Source organism: Clytia hemisphaerica, unplaced genomic scaffold (assembly GCF_902728285.1).
Source record: "Clytia hemisphaerica strain Z4C2 unplaced genomic scaffold, Clytia hemisphaerica genome assembly, whole genome shotgun sequence".
In the NCBI taxonomy this organism is placed as follows: domain Eukaryota; kingdom Metazoa; phylum Cnidaria; class Hydrozoa; order Leptothecata; family Clytiidae; genus Clytia; species Clytia hemisphaerica.
The window spans coordinates 1189449-1203976 of record NW_027103744.1 but is presented as its reverse complement, the minus strand read 5'-3'; the positions used below and the strand labels follow the sequence as shown (position 1 = coordinate 1203976).

The following is a 14528-nucleotide window of genomic DNA, read 5'->3' as shown; positions in this document are numbered from 1 at the left end:
TCGTAGTGTACACGTGTCTTTGTTTCAATAAAGAAAAAAAAAAAAAAAAAAAAATATTTGTCCTGAAGATGAAAAAGAACAGGAAGAAACCATTGTCCGACGCTTTTTCTTTCCTTTTTCGCACGCCCTTAATTGTGAACCCTGAGCAATGTTTGATTTGATCTCCTGCAGGGGTGCTTATTGTTTCTCTCTTTTTTAAGCTCAGTCGCTTCTTCGATAGTGTTGAATGGATCCAATGAAAGCTTTGGCCAACATTTTGAAAACGAAATTCTGATGAACATTGAAGCTCTGTTCAAAATCTTTCGGATAATCCAAATGCAATAAATAGAATAGCGACGTGTACGTTAAAAACGCTTTGTCTAGTATCGGGATATTTGTTAATAGTTTTCCCTCGTAGAATATGAAGAAAGATTTGGTTATCTGGTCTTTGAGTATCACAGAGAACGGACTTTTAAAATCTTTTTAGCCACGTGCTGTTCGCAAATGAAGCGATTGGTAGATAGATGGATTATTATATTATCTCAGGCAATCCTTTTTTCCCTCAAAGACTTTATGTAGGTGTTTAAAGGCTGTAGACTGAAGTGCCAAGTGGTTGGATGATTTGGGAGTCCATATTTAATGTTTTTGAGCAGTTTCTTAACTTCACTAACTTAACCTTTTTATTCATTTGAGTATAACCTTTGATGACCCAATCGATTAAAATTCGATAAATGACCCATCAAAATTTAAGTTTTATCTCGTCTCTTTCTGTTCTAAAGGATGCAGATCTTAAAAATGTACGGATCTTGAGGAAACTCACTTCTTAGAGCGAAACCTTTTTGTAACGCGCCCGGTAATTACCTGCCGCAAGGTGGCGGGCAGGGGCTGGGTGTGGAATTAACACGAGCTAAAGTGTGTCATATTTAATTTTGTATTCCACGAAGAAAATGCAGGATTTATGATGGAGTCAGTCGTCGATTAAAAAAAACTATTTCTGAAAAGGCGCTTCAAAAATTTTAGCTGTTTTCCATGACACCGGTAAAAAAACTTAGCGATATCTCCTTATGAATTTACGCGTTTTTATTAAGTTAATTTGTGTGTTAGTAAAGCTTACAAACGATGACCGCCATCTCTAATAAGTAATTTATCCTTAACATTTATCTGTAGCATATTTTCCGTGTTATTGTGCTTTTACATGTATTGAAGAAATTTTCACTGAATCTGACATTTTTATTTAAGATTTTGAACAAAATTTTTGATAGCTTTTAGATAGCCTGTTATTTCATAAAATGGAATTTTAACGATTTCCATCTATTTTTAATGTATACTTTGTAATTCTTAATACTTATTTTTTCGATAAATCTTTGTATTTTTGAATTTTGTAGTTTATACCGGAGAAAAATAATATTGAATTCAATCTAGGTAGGCTCGTGGTTGAAGGCCTTGTCATACCCTGGCCTTAAGTGATCTAGTGTAAATTCTTTGGTCAGAAATATTGCGTTTTAAATTTAAATGGGTTTTTGAATGACCAGTGGGGATAAAATTAAAGAACTTTTCTACAGCTTAGAAATGCTACTACATTTTGCCAATAGATATTCTAGCTCTCTATATAGTACCGTTTTTCAATGTCATATTCTATCATTTCTTTACTTTCAGAGAAAAATATAAATGTAGAATTGAAAAAAGGCTTGTAAAGAAAAAAATTGGGAAAAGTGATACCAGGATAGGAGACAAAGAACAGAATCCACTTATTCCGATATATCCTCATCATGGAAATTATAAAACCAAAAAGAATTAATATTTGATTACATCTGACATAGTTTGGTTTACTTCACAAATGATTGAAACATATTTGAATTGGATTTGTCACCGAAAGTTATCCACCAGGTTTATGTGAGATCTAGAGGTAAATATTTTGAATTCTTTAATTAACTTATAATAATAATATTTCTCTTTTATCACCCCTTTTGAGGTATATCTAAAAATATCTACAAAACCGTATATACATTTAAAAAGCTGTCACCGTAAATGGTCTGTTTGAATATACGAAATTTTTCTCCCGTTATGAGACGGCCCCTGGTTGAAAAAATAAAAGATACAGAAGGAATTTAGTTGAAGTTGGGAGATTAATAGCGCCTGAACTACACAAGAGACCAAGAATTTGAAAGGAGGTTTAGCGAAACTAGCAAAGGGCTAGGCAAATTTATCCTTCCTCCTAGGAGTATTGTCTCGGAAGGAAATAACTAGTCTAGGGAGAAAACAAAATATGAAATATATAAATGAATATGAATATGAATGGAACTAAAGAGGTCAAGTTATAAGAATACTTGAAAAGGCCTAAAAAATTGACTAAGTCATAAGAATACTGAAAAAGGCCTTAAAAAAAAAAAAAAAAAAAAAAAAAAAAAAAAAAAAAAAGATTGACTAATTTTGTCAAAGTTAGAAGCTAAAGTTTAGTTGTTTTAATATAAGAAATTGCAAAGATTTATGAATTTTGTGCAAACCCGGTCAAAAAAGACAATGACAACAGAACCTCTACATAGTGCTGGACACTCCCCCTGGATTCTGGGGGGGGGGGGTAGAGGATTTTCAGATTTTTAAAATAGGTGGGGGTTGGGTTGATGAGAAATTTCAGGTGGGGTTAACCCTATGTAGGTGGGGGTAACATTTTTCAGGTGGGGGTTGTCAAGTTTTCTGTATTTAACTTCGTTTGATTTTGTACTTTTTTTGTCTTTTTCAACTTTCCACATACTATACTAGATAAAAATATAAACAAATGACTGTCATAAGTTCTGAAGGTTAAAAAGAGTTCATTTGTTCTCCAGTCTTTTCCTTTCCAGTTTGTAGTCCTCGGGACTTTTAACTGGGATCTTTAGTGTTCCTAAAAGGTACAAGACCTCCAAATTCGAAGGTGTGATTCGATTGCACCGTTTTGCGCATATGAGTTGGAGTATGGTGTAGCCCCTTTCTACCCCTTTCACCTCCTTATATCCATTACCTATGACATATGTTTCCTAAAGGAAAAAAGGATAAACTGAATTTTCAGATGGGGGTTCGAAGATTTTACAAATTTAGGTGGGGGTTGCTGAAAAAGGTGGGGGTTGCTGAAAAAGGTGGGGGTTGGGCTGATATGAGATTTCAGGTGGGGGTAACCCTATGTAGGTGGGGGTGACCTTTTTCAGGTGGGGGTTGGAGGGGTGTTGCCCACTATGGACTCTACGACAATGAATTTTGAAATTAGTCGTATATATTGGGTCTGTGTACAGACTAGAGAGCTCGTATCTGAGTTAGTTTTTACCAATTAAAAAATCCTCTTCTTTTTTAGTGGTCGAGGACGAAAATGCTGATTATTTGTCGAATTGGATGAAGACCATTCTTAATATGTAATCGTCGAGACCAAAAGGTTTAAAGGAAGTTTTCTGTCTGGTTTTCACGGAGATCTTAATTGTTTGGATTTCATCATTTTATTTCACCACTTTGGTGGATATTTGTTTGATGGGTTGAATTGGGCCAAAGATTATAACAGATTTACAAAACAAGTATCTATGGAAAGTTACGTTTTTATGGAAACAACTTGCAATAAACGCAATCGGAATTGTTTCACGATCGTTGCAGGTACCCATTATTACTGTTACTATTAAAGACGTTTTTGATTCTTGCGATTTTGAACATTCATCTTTTAACTTTTTACATTTTAATAGAAGATTTCTTAGTGTAGAGCAATGCTCTAAAATTCCAAAGCTTTTACCCTACAAGTTTGCAAAAATCTATACTATAATCAGCCCTTATACTTCATCTTTTGATATTTTCAGGCTCTGTCGCTTTCAAAGCTGGCTCAATCAATCAGTATAAAGTAATTTTCTTTTCACTGTGGAAGACTGGCTCCTTTGGCTTATGGTTGCAAATTTTCGCTGACTATTTGGTTGGTTGTAACACAATGTTGGAATAATTTAATCTTGTTATGTTCAAAGAGCAGGTGTTTTTTAGGCTCAAAGACGTCAAGGTTGGTAAAGTATATATCATTTTTGATTATCTTTTATTATTCTGTAGATCGAATTGATCTTTATGAACCAATTCTTCTTAAAAAGTTCTTGGCTGACGCTCCTTGAAATTGAAATCCATCAATAATGGTTGATACCTTTAAACTTGTACCCTCTTTAAGTAATAACTTCTTCCTCGAGGTTAGTGAGGACTGCAGTGCATACTCTTATCACCACAGCTTCAAAATCGGTTTTATAAGGCGCATTCTTGCTTCGAAGCTCTAAACGCAGAATTTGTCCTCGTACAACACCAGCTGCATACTCGCAATTAGGTAAGGAAATCGGCTATACCCGTTTAAAAGCCTTCTATATAACTTTTCGAGAGCTTTCGAAAGGTATACTTGATAATGTCTAAAAATGAGTTTGAAATTTTCAAAAAATTTCGCCCTTAGGATTTTGCCTGGGGAAAAAAGAAATGTCCCAAATAAAGGATGTTCCTCCAGTGGGATTTTAGGGGAATTTTTCCTGAGGCATAACCATCCTATAGAGAAGGTCTGGAGAAAGTTTCAGCTGGATCTTATTCTTTTCCTACAAACAGCCTGTATTTTTGTAACACGACCACACTATTAGCAGGTACTGAATGAGCAAGAAAAAATTAGATAAGTTTAATGAGAGCCTTTTATGTAGTATGAGCACTTTTAAAAAAGACCAGTCAGACATAGATTGATGTGCATTTTGGGTGGATTCTCGGACACCTATGCCGGGTAAAAATAATGAAATTTCATGGTAATTTCATACAATAGGTAACTTACCAGTTTCTGGTGCCTTTTTCGATGAACTTGGAACGTTGATGTTAGCGTTTTTTGTCAATTCGTCCGTAGCGGGTACTGAATGAGCAGAAAAAATTAGATAAGTTTAATGAGAGCCTTTTATGTAGTATGAGCACTTTAAAAAAGAAAGACCAGTCAGACATAGATTGATGTGCATTTTGGGTGGATTCTCGGACACCTATGCCGGGTAAAAATAATGAAATTCAATGGTAATTTGATACAAAAGGTACCTTACCAGTTTCTGGTGCCTTTCTTTTTGGAGTAGAAGTTGAAGTAGAAGTTCCTTTCAAGCCACGATGAAAAGGTCCTGGTACTTTGATGGAACTTTGTGCTGTTGATGGAACATCCGGAGACTTGTCAACTAAAAATTTGAAACAAACATGACACAAATTACACATTAAATAGAGAATTACAAATTGATATCAACACAGACTGTACTATATCCCGAATTGTAATTCAGACTAGCACACATTATTTTGTTCAGTTCCAGATGTAAAACAGTTCATGTAAATTCATATTAATTAATTTAATGGGTTTAAACATAAACTCACAATGAACGTCGTCGTCGTCCAAATCATTGAAGCATTGGACAAGGCCTTCGTCCGTAAACTTCTCCCCGGTCGAGCTCTGCAACAGCTTGGCCATTTTTGTAAACCATGTTTGCATGTCTTTTCTCGTCGGTGGCTTTTGTTTGGAGAGCATGCGATCTCGTTCAGCCACTATGCGTTCCGTCGTTTCGTTTGGAAGAAACTTAGAATAGCATTTCATTGAAATACGAAGTGCCTCTCTGTTTTCCCAATGAGCGGTATAATACTTCCGCGATGTGGATGGTCTGTAAAAGCAAACGTTGCATGAATGACAAACTGACTAAAAAATCTAAACCTGTCAAATCAGACATATTCTCTCGGACAGAGATGGTTGATAAAAAGAACAGACAGAGGCAAGTATTGCAAACGGAAACCGAATTTATACCTGTGTTTCATGAAATGCAAGGCCACATCGTCGCTGTTTTCGCCATCAACACCAACAAGCTCCGTGCAGGCGGCGCAGCGGAGGCGTGACGGAGAAACCCTGTTGTTGTTGTCCGTGGAACCAAATACATCAGCTTTTTGGAACGATCTTGTGAATGCTGACGAAATCATCGCGTGTTCCATCTGTCCCGGGTCTTTCTCTTCATCTCCTTCTTCCCGTATCTTTGACTTCTTTGAAGAACTCGTAAATAACAATGTTGAATCTTGGGAGCGATCAAGGGCCTGATGAAAGTGATGTAACCAGTGATGAATTCGTAGAGTTCCTGGTTAACCCACATCACTTTGTCTCCGTAGATTAAACACGTTTTGTACTTGGACGAAGAAAATTCGAACCCACAGAAACCATCGTTGGGCGTTGTCGGGATTGCTTTGGTGATGTCTTGTAAGGAAATGTTGATCAGATTTGAAGCCCTTGCACCATTTGTTAATGGTTATGCTGATCATTAGGAAATTGCGAATGTCACAGGCCTGAAGAAATATAGATAACAAAATTACTTTAACAATGGCTTCTCGAAAAAAGAAATGAAATCACTAATTGGAAAAACGTAATTTAAGTCATACGAAAAAAAAAACAGTTGTAGAAAACGACTATTTTGCTTATCAAAATCTATGAAAACCCTGGAGGGCATTCTTAGGGTATTCTTACGATTTTGCCAATTTTCACCCTGATATTCTTATAAAAGATAGTAAATACTATTCAAAGAGAAAACCTTACTTGCGAAATAGTCACTTTGTCCATTTTTGGTTTTGATGTATACGATATTTTTGATAGGAATTTGATCAACCCTTGGATATGAGAGGACTGTCCCCATTGATGAAGGTCGTTAGGCGTTATCAGCGTTGCATGTTTCCAGCTCTTCATCAATTGGAATCTAAACAAAGGTTCGACGAGCATTAAATAAACTGCAAAAATGGTTCTGAAAAGATAACTTGCTTTGAACAAGCCTTTTTTCCAAGATTTAAACGGAGAGACAGGAAGACTAGAACTGCAAAAGAACATAAAAGAACTGAAAAAACTATAAAAAGAACTGCAATTTACCTTTGAAGAACAGGTTTCTTCAACCGATATTTGAACTCCTTGACCTTCATCAGAAGAAGTTCCCTTTCATCCGTCAACATACCGACATATACGTGTTTCAAGCTGCTGTACGCACACAGAGATGTTAGACTGTCCAATTTGCCTGACAGTGTACCCGCTGTAAGGTGTGGACTTTGCTCGTCTTTTGGTTTCTTAGATTGTGCCTGAAAAAAGAAAGAAATGAAAAGAAAATGCAATGGACAGCTTTTCATTCGATTTTGATATATCCCTTATTCTATTGCAATATATATTTATAAATTTTTAAGATTAAGAGGGGCAGACTAGAGAACTTAAAACAAGTTAGGATGAATCATTTTTTGGTTACTGTATATCCCGAATTTCCAAATTTGCAAGAGCCCCAGTCTAAGTAGATTAAATTAAAAATATGGTGACTTACAACTGCAATGGCCAACTTCGGGTTGAAGAAGTCGTCTTCTAGTTTATCCACGTCGAAGAGCTGGATTTTGACGGTTGACTGGCTGGGATCGATGGTCTTCCAGATGAATTCCACTGAATTCCGGATGGCTTGTGCAGCAGAACTAAACTTTCCGTTGCAAGTTTTCAGCCATAGTTTGAAGTCATCCAAAATATCCTAAACAAAGAGTATAACAGTTTGGTAAATATAACACTTCAAAAAATTCTTGGCTGCATATTGTCCTACAATCTCAGGGATATGTTGTTGTAAAAAACATAAATGCAATTTTAAATGCATAAATTTTTATAATTAGAGGATCAAATCCTTACTTTTCGCATGGTTTACCTTCAACTGTAATGATGCAAGTCTTTTAAGTTTCGAATGTTTTCGTCTGAAATTGTTATTTTCCGGCTTTTTTCAAAAAGCGCACGAACTTGGCCATCTTTTATTCTATGTTAGTAATCTCATCCACAATACAGCGTGTGAAGCCTTCTCCCGTCAATTTGCCCGTGTCATTGGTCTTTGGTCTATGAGTTCAATGAATGTCATCTTCTTTTTTGCTTGTGTGGAAAAAGCCATGTCTCCTTTGATCGAAATAATCTGATACCAAGAATCAAACATACATCTTTGTGATGATTGTGATACCTGTTGTCTGGATCCTCCCTGATTAGCTCTTTTCTACTTTAAATGTAGTGTGGGGAATATTTATCCACCCGACTACATCAGTTTTCTCCAATCAGATTAATTCAAACCCTGTCTTTTTAATTTGAAACTTCTAAATTTGCCCATGAAATTGTCAAGACTCTTGTGATTTCGATTGGTACACTTGTATCGCCGAAGAAATAGTACTGAAATAGAATTGAGGATAGTCAAAGTCAATCAAGTAGTAATACCCTAGCATGACTTTGGAAGCATATATGAAACCTACTGAATGAGGAAGGAAGAAGAAGATGAATTGGTCGTCTTGCATCATTATGATTTGATTTCTCTTCGACAAACCATCAAAATTTGCTGACTTCTAATAAGGAAAAAATGAAATTCAAGTATTTCATATTATCGTCAACTTGAAAAATATCAGCAAACTGATTGGCAATGAGAGTATAAACAAAAATCAAAAATCTGCTCATAAGGCAGATAGCTTTGTATATTCTTTTTTTCGCGTTTAATAATAAAAAAGACATCTCATTAAATATCTCGTCCTTTAATGACTAAGTAGTCGATTATATTTTCGAAAGAATATTTGCAAAACTTCCTCCGTTCAATTTTTCTACACGGGACATTTTTAATCCAACCCCTGGCGATTAGCTTTTGAAAAAAATCCAACCCCTTCTTCTTCTACCTAAGACCATATTCCATCTTAGACCTAATAGTGGGTAAACTTCACTAACATCTGAAAAGGTAGTTATATAGATTTCAAAAACAGTTGATAATTGGTGCAAACAAAAATTTTTATATTAATTAGTACATGTAATCACATGATAACGAGTGCAATTCGAGAATAATTGCACGTGTGATTTGTTTCGTTATTAATTTTCCGAGTCCGGAAGGACGAGGAAAATTCGAAACAAAAAAATCACGAGTGCAATTTTCGAATTGTACGAGTTTTTTAGGTACTGAATGAGCAAGAAAAAAATAGATAAGTTTAATGAGAGCCTTTTATGTAGTATGAGCACTTTAAAAAAAGACCAGTCAGACATAGATTGATGTGTATTTTGGGTGGATTCTCGGACACCTATGCCGGGTAAAAATAATGAAATTTCATGGTAATTTCATACAATAGGTAACTTACCAGTTTCTGGTGCCTTTTTCGATGAACTTGGAACGTTGATGTTAGCGCCTTTTGTCAATTCGTCAGGGTTAGCAGGTACTGAATGAGCAAGAAAAAAATAGATAAGTTTAATGAGAGCGTTTTATGTAGTATGAGCACTTTTAAAAAAGACCAGTCAGACATAAATTGATGTGCATTTTGGGTGGATTCTCGGACACCTATGCCGGGTAAAAATAATGAAATTTCATGGTAATTTCATACAATAGGTAACTTACCAGTTTCTGGTGCCTTTTTCGATGAACTTGGAACGTTGATGTTAGCGTTTTTTGTCAATTCGTCAGGGTTAGCAGGTACTGAATGAGCAGAAAAAAATTAATAAGTTTAATGAGAGCCTTTTATGTAGTATGAGCACTTTAAAAAAGAAAGACCAGTCAGACATAGATTGATGTGCATTTTGGGTGGATTCTCGGACACCTATGCCGGGTAAAAATAATGAAATTTCATGGTAATTTCATACAATAGGTAACTTACCAGTTTCTGGTGCCTTTTTCGATGAACTTGGAACGTTGATGTTAGCGTTTTTTGTCAATTCGTCAGGGTTAGCAGGTACTGAATGAGCAGAAAAGAATTAATAAGTTTAATGAGAGCCTTTTATGTAGTATGAGCACTTTAAAAAAGAAAGACCAGTCAGACATATATTGATGTGCATTTTGGGTGGATTCTCGGACACCAATGCCAGGTATAAATAATAAAATTCAATGGTAATTTGATACAAAAGGTACCTTACCAGTTTCTGGTGCCTTTCTTTTTGGAGTAGAAGTTGAAGTAGAAGTTCCTTTCAAGCCACGATGAAAAGGTCCTGGTACTTTGATGGAACTTTGTGCTGTTGATGGAACATCCGGAGACTTGTCAACTAAAAATTTGAAACAAACATGACACAAATTACACATTAAATAGAGAATTACAAATTGATATCAACACAGACTGTACTATATCCCGAATTGTAATTCAGACTAGCACACATTATTTTGTTCAGTTCCAGATGTAAAACATTTCATGTAAATTCATATTAATTAATTTAATGGGTTTAAACATAAACTCACAATGAACGTCGTCGTCGTCCAAATCATTGAAGCATTGGACAAGGCCTTCGTCCGTAAACTTCTCCCCGGTCGAGCTCTGCAACAGCTTGGCCATTTTTGTAAACCATGTTTGCATGTCTTTTCTCGTCGGTGGCTTTTGTTTGGAGAGCATGCGATCTCGTTCAGCCACTATGCGTGCCGTCGTTTCGTTTGGAAGAAACTTAGAATAGCATTTCATTGAAATACGAAGTGCCTCTCTGTTTTCCCAATAAGCGGTATAATACTTCCGCGATGTGGATGGTCTGTAAAAGCAAACGTTGCATGAATGACAAACTGACTAAAAAATCTAAACCTGCCAAATCAGACATATTCTCTCGGACAGAGATGGTTGATAAAAAGAACAGACAGAGGCAAGTATTGCAAACGGAAACTGAATTTATACCTGTGTTTCATGAAATGCAAGGCCACATCGTCGCTGTTTTGGTTATAATCATTCACCAACTCCTGCTTCATTACATCGTCGCCGTTACGGTCTTTCTTGGATACGGTTACGAGCTTAGGGCGATGCATGGTCGAAAGGAAATAAACATCTTTCGAGTCTTGATACCGCATAGCCAATAGTTTGTCGTCGACCACACATCTGGTCTGTTCCTTTTCTAGTTTGCCTGTTTTGAAATCTGCTGGGAACTCAGGGGGGGGGGTCGGTACTAAAATCTCAGACATCATGACATTTAGTGACGTGGTGGTACTGCAAAAAAGCTCAAAAATAATTTTAGTACCATGTGTACTAAAATACCAAAAAGGGTGGTCCCTTAAAGAAATTTTTGAAAAATCTTAGTATTTTGTTCTAAAATCAGCCAAAATGGAGCAATTTTTTAACAATTTTGGAAAAAATGTGATTTTTTTTTTCAGGAATTTTCGAAAAAATCTTCAGAAATCTTTCAGAATTTTTCCAATTTTTTAAATATTTAAAAAAAATATTTTTATGTACAGTTTAGCACAGTTTAGTAATAAAATTATATTATTTTGCAGATTGATGCGCTAAATTCGACTAGGTTTGTAACAATGACCCCATTTTGGTAAATTTAAACCCGTAAAAGGGCAAAAAATGGGTGGTATCTATGTTAAATTGCTCAAAATAATTTTAGTACATGTGTACTAAAATAACATTTTCGAAAAATAGGTGGGGGTATGTCAAAAATTTGCGAAAATCCTTTTAGTACTCATATATGTCTTACATTTTAGTTGACCCCCCCCTGGGGAAATTACCACGGTCTTTACGAAGAGTCCCGCAGGCTGGGGTGTCATTTTCTTGTAGGAATTTGTAAAGATTCACACCTGTGTACCAGTTGTCGGTATACTATTAGTTACACGGTCTTCTCGAGGTGGGATACGGGATATACAGGGTCAGTAAAAACCGTATTGGTGGCGAGGCTTGCCGAGTCCCAATACGGTTTTTACTGATCCCTGTATATCCCGTATCCCACCTCGAGAGGACCGTGCAACGGATTTATCCCGTTGAAGTCCTTTTGCATGTGTTCCAAAAGCACGAAAGATTTTCAGAACTCTCCAAACAGATACTTACAATAAAGAGCAAACTGTAAAAGCGGGATATGTGAAAGTAACATTTTATAGCATCGCAATTGAAAGTCTAGCTCGATCCATATCAACCAAATAAAAGTAAAAATCAAAATAACTTAAAGATTTTCTGCATCCTATTCACACAAACATTCTCAATCACTGTTTTCCTCTTATTTTATTTTTTCTGTCTTTTCAAAACAAAACATTCGAAACCGCATTCGTCGATATGCAATGTCTTCTTTTTTTTCTCAATCGAATGCGAGGAAGACAGATACGGTTTATATCCCACCTCCACGTGATGTCTTTCGACCAATGGAATCGCGAGAATCTTACTGATGCGGGATAAAAACGATGTCCCTTGTTAAGAAGAGACTGCATAAGTCTTACCACAACTCGACCTGTCATTCCGAGATCTTTCTGCAAATCATCATCAATTTGATCAGCTTTCTTGTTTTTCCCTACATAAATGTCAGTTTTGAAAACGTACCCGTTTTGGTCACACAAAGTGAAAAATTTAATATCAAATTTTGCCTTCTTCTTGGGAAGATACTGTTGAAAATAGAGGTTCGTTCCCCTTGTGCAAAAGCAATTGTTTGCAGATTGATGGCAGATACAATTCCTGAAATTTGGCCACCAAATAATCAAGCAAGGGCCGAACTTTGAAGAGTCTCTCTTTTGGGGTCCTTTGAGTCGTATTTAGAATTATCATTGAAGTGAATGAATTTCGCTATTAATTGGTAGCGATTACGCGACATAACCGCATGAAACGTTGGGTTGAAGTAAAGACACTCCAGTAGTCTGTCGGGTATTGTGGTTAACGAGTGAATACCCATTAAGATTGTGAGACCAAGAAAGTTAAGAATGTCTTTCGAGGTCACTTCTTTCCATCCATGGACCCGGGATTTTTCTGTGATATGAGCCTGTTTGAGGAACTGATCAGCATACAAATTGGTTTATGTCACGATGTGTTCAATTAACTCATCAGTTAAAAATAAAAAGATAATCTCACTGACTTTTTCAGGAACCTCCACGGTGGGGCCATTGTAACGGTCGAATTCCGGTAGTTCCAGCTGAAATGGAGCGAGCGTCTTCCCATTTTTTCCATGGATTGGGAGGAACCTTCTTTCCATGAGCATCACCCGGTCGGTCATGACCACGTCCAACACTACAACCCAGACCACGCGTTCTAACACCGCGACTCCTGTAACGACTTCCAGGACCACGGGTTCGAGGTCGACCACGACCTCTTGATGGTAATGAAGATCTTTCCTCATCCGACGAAGACGAAGAGTCTGATTCCGATGAATCTGAGTCTGAACAAGACATTTCGGTGTCGGTCTCTTTTAGAGCTTCTTCACGTTCTGGTAGGATGGGCGGTTCGGAATCGCTTGAATCCATTTCTTCACTGGAGTCTTTGTATAGAATTGCAAGATTCGCGAATATCTTGGCACTAAAAAGGGAAAAAAATATCCGTGAATGAAAGTAAGTTAATGTCGATGTTTTGAAAGAAAATAAATTCCATTTTCGAATTCTACATGAAAAAGTGCATAAAAATGGATATTTTTCATTTAAATTGACGAAACTCGATTTTTTGGCCCATTTTTTCTTACCCCATTTTAGGGTCAATGTCGATGTTATAGAAGAAAATGAATTCGATTTTTGAATTCTACATGAAAAATTGCATTTAAATCCACAAAACTCGTTTTTTTGGCCCATTTCCCCCCTTTATGGCCCATTCCCCCTTATTGTTCTAAAGTGCTTATAATAGAGCTGATTAGAAAAAAGTAATGAGCTAATTAGAAATAAAAAGATTTACTGACTTTCTCGGTTCTATTTCCATCTCTGTTTATGTTTATCTTCCATGTTCGGTTGCAGCACCTCTGAATCCATTCTCAGCACTTAACACAAACATTTTCAGAAATCATCCTCAATTTGAGAAAACGTTCGAATCGCACAACTGTGGTACCATTTTTAAAAATTGAATTCCCAGGGGGGGGGGGTCATTTACGGTTTTAGGTGCCTAGAGACGTCAATAATGATCCAAATGGGCTGAAATTTGGTACATGTGTTCCTTGGGTAAATACCCGGACACTTGTTTAATCATTTTTTGAAAATTTTTATTTTGGAGGCCTGGGGACGAGTTTCTAACGCCAAAACGAGGCTAAAACTTTGAGAAGGCCTAGAGACATCAAAAATGATCCAAATTAACTGAAATTTGGTACACATACTCCTTGGGTAAATGCCTTGCGGCTACTAAATCAATCTAAAAAAATTCTTATTTTAGGGGCATGGGGCGAGTTTCTAGTGCCAAAACGAGGCTAAAACTTTAAGAAGGCCGGGAGACGCCAAAAATAGTTCGATATATCTGAAACATGTGTTCCTTGGGAGTGCTTCATTATTTTTTTTCATAAACTTTTACTTTTAGGGTACGAGAAGCTTTTAGGGTCAAAAATGTTTTGTCGGTATATGCCGACATTGGCAATTTAGGGAAATGAATTCTTGTCTGCATATGCCGACATTGGAAATATCGGAAAAATAATCTTGGCAAAGAAATGGAAAACGCTCATGTCGGTATTTGTCGCTATTCATGTCATCGGCAAAGAAATTTGAATTACTTGTAAGGCCGCGGCAGATAGGTCGAGGTATGAAAAAAAGGATCGGCAGTTAAAGGGTTCATATGTTTTTTGACCGAATTCTCATTTTGTTCCAATTGAACTTTGCCCAATTTTAAGCCAGCCAATTCCCTCACTCTTTGCATCCCTGATTTACCTTCATTGAATTCAA

The 14528-nt window shown here is 36.5% G+C and overlaps 1 long non-coding RNA gene across 1 annotated transcript; it reads left to right on the top strand.

Moving 5' to 3' along the window:
• The first annotated feature begins 1639 nt into the window (after window positions 1-1639).
• On the top strand, window positions 1640-13536 carry LOC136805344 (uncharacterized). Its single transcript, XR_010846374.1, has 4 exons — window positions 1640-1885; window positions 3305-3594; window positions 3792-3982; window positions 12766-13536. It is a non-coding gene; the product is annotated as an uncharacterized lncRNA (long non-coding RNA).
• Window positions 13537-14528: the final 992 nt, after the last annotated feature.